Source organism: Clarias gariepinus, chromosome 2 (assembly GCF_024256425.1).
Source record: "Clarias gariepinus isolate MV-2021 ecotype Netherlands chromosome 2, CGAR_prim_01v2, whole genome shotgun sequence".
In the NCBI taxonomy this organism is placed as follows: domain Eukaryota; kingdom Metazoa; phylum Chordata; class Actinopteri; order Siluriformes; family Clariidae; genus Clarias; species Clarias gariepinus.
In genome coordinates this window covers 20,610,002-20,613,033 of record NC_071101.1, presented here as the reverse complement: position 1 = coordinate 20,613,033, position 3,032 = coordinate 20,610,002, and the positions used below count along the sequence as shown (strand labels likewise).

Below are 3,032 nucleotides of genomic sequence, written 5' to 3'. Positions count from 1 at the left end.
CGTAACCGGGTACGGTATTGTCTCATTGGCTCGTTAATTTAAGCCCCGCCTTTTCCGACCAGCCGCGAATAACAAGCACCCGCCGATAGGAAAGGTTCGAATCCCGCATCGGTACGATTGCCGGTCGAAAACAAATAATCCCTCCAGTGATAGAGTTTAATATTTTAACAAAATATAGAAATTATTTAAAAACTGTCGAATATACCATTTGCTATAAAAGATGCCCTAAACCAAATTTGCATGATATCGTTTTGCATTTGTGGAAAATATCTCTGCGATTAAGTAGACAAGTCCTAGTATGTGCAAAGCCGGGTTCTTCTTATCTGTATGATAAGTGCTAAAAACGAATTTTTAAAGGATGACAAATTAACCCGTTGCCCCTAAGCTACAGTAAGGCATATGACTGCCCCGATTACATATAAGTTCCCTATCGGGCCAGTGGCGCAATGGATAACGCGTCTGACTACGGATCAGAAGATTCTAGGTTCGACTCCTGGCTGGCTCGACGATTCTTTTTCACACCATATGTCTCATCAGCATTTACCATGAAAACAAATTTTCGTCCAAATCGAAATTTGATTTCATACAATATAAATAAAAAAAAAAAGAAAAAAACTTTCGTGTACGTTATCATTCAATCTGATTTAGGCCATCTTGGATATCAATAGGTGTATCCGACCCGTTACCCTTTCACAAATAATTGCTTTATTTCACTACCAGCAAAGAGTAAATCCAATCAACGCGATAGTTAACCGTGTATGCACAAAGTATGCGGAAGACATAGAAACTAAAATATCGCAATGCACCTTACAAATTTCCACAATCCTCAATACCAATACACACACGACAGTGCGACTCATCCTGGCTTACTCCAAAAATGTGACGTACAATATGAAAACCGAACCTTGCGCCATAAATGAAACCAAAATGTCGAGTAATTAATTTATGACCAGTTTAGTGGCAGATTATGTACCGCAAGTTTTAACAGCGTACTGCGCATGCGTCCAACTGTGGGTGCGTCTTAAATCGACCGCTGGACAGAGTTTATTGACATTTTTTAAATAATTAGATATCTGCCTTATGTTTAACCTGCACCATAAGTGAAATCAAAATGTTGAGTAAAAAGCGAAAGTTATTAGCCAGAATTAATTATATGCTTTAAAGGGATCTACTAATAAGCTACTTGTGCAATGTAAACAAACACCTGCACCAATAGATATTAATTAGAAAAGCAAAACTGAATATTTTTCCCTGAAATTACTTAAGATTTTTACTGCTGAAATAACAGTGCTGAAATAGTATAAGTGGATTTTAACATGATGAAGTCATTTTAAGACAAAAAAATCTTTATCCAATCTCCTTTTTCGATTTCTCATTAGTGATTTACTCTGATTATCAAAGAGGGAGTGGATTTGTCTGATGGCGAAAGAAGTATAACTTAGCATAAACTTAAATTTATTTAAAAAACTAATTACTGCCCTACAGAAAAACAGGCAGACATGTGCATGTGCTTGAATCTAAAATAATAATATCATTGATACCATCAAAGCTGATAGCCTTAATCTTTTACCTATTTCTAAAATCTCTTTACCTTTAATGACGAGCATTAATGCAGATATGCCTTTTGAATTCATTATGACCGTGGCATCAGTTCGATAAGCTTATGCTGTATATTTAAGTTGTTAACTTTCTTTTGGGTACCTTACGTTACTGAATCTAGACCTGAGCAACAGGTGCAACCCCAGGTCATAACACTGCCCCTTAGGCTTGTATGGTAGGAAATAGGTATGATGGGTGCATCAATTTATCCACCTCTCATCTGACCCTGATGCACGAATTAAATCTGGACTTATTAGACCACATGACCACTCTGACCACATGACCATTCTTTTGAAGCAAAGGCAAATTTAAGCCTTTTTTCTCAATTGGCCTGAGTGATAAGTGGTTTTCTTAGGGCTACACAACTGTTTAGTCCCAATCCCTTTGGTAGTCTTTAAGTTTAAACATAACATCAAATGTTTTATAATGACACTAAGAGGATTTCCACATTTTAGTACTTAGCTATGGTTTTTACTGTTAATTATTTTTATCATGCAACTTTACCAAGTGATGAAAACTCACAGGATTGGGACTAAACAGCTGTGTTACATGTAATATGAGAAAAACCACTTGTTAGTGATGCTAATCAGAGAAAATAGCAGTTGAATTTACAAGCTAGCGCGAAGATTTGATCTCTGAGCAATGGAAAAGGGTCATGTGATTTGATAAGTTTAGGTTGATCCTATACCAGAATGATGGGTATGCTAGGGTAAGAAGCACATGAAGCGATGCACCCACCATGCATTGTGGGTGGCATGATGTACAGAGGCATAATGGCCGAACTACAAGCCTCTGGAGCCAGTGTTATGATCTGGGGTTCCTTCAGCTGAACAGATCAAGGCTCAGCCACGTTCTGTGGAATAAAATGATGTCAGCTGATGATGTGAATGTAAGAGATACCCTAAATATGCTGTTTGTATTGCCTTGGACATTTGAATCGTGTTTTTACGTAAACGATGCTCAGGTCTCATTTATTATACAATTCATAAATTCACATGTATGTCATGAAGATTAAAATAATAAAAAAGATCTTAATTAAAACGACTAGAGATATTTTCAAAACACTTAACAGTGCCGCCCTGCACTGCCTGCGCATAACTGCCTCGCACCTTGAGGGTGGAGGTTTGATTCCCGCCTCGGGTCTGTGTGTCTGAAGTTTGCATGTTCTCCCTGTGCTTGGTGGGTTTCCTCTGGGTACCCCGGTTTCCTCCCACAATCCGAGGACATGCAGATTATGCCAAATTGCCCAAATTTGGCCAAAATGAGGATGGGTTCTTTGAGTCTGGTTTCTCTGCATGTTTCCTCCTCGGTTGCTTGTTAGAGATGAGATTTAACTCTATGTCTTTTGCAATGTAAAATGCTTCTTGTTTAAAAGGCGCTACATAAATGAAAGTAAACAAAACCGAAATTGAATTTCGGTCCGCACCCACTGC

The 3,032-nt window shown here is 38.1% G+C and overlaps 1 non-coding gene across 1 annotated transcript; it reads left to right on the top strand.

The window, feature by feature from the left end:
- Positions 1–432: 432 nt before the first annotated feature.
- On the top strand, positions 433–505 carry trnar-acg (transfer RNA arginine (anticodon ACG)). The gene has a single exon. It is a non-coding gene; the product is annotated as a tRNA-Arg (tRNA).
- Positions 506–3,032: the final 2,527 nt, after the last annotated feature.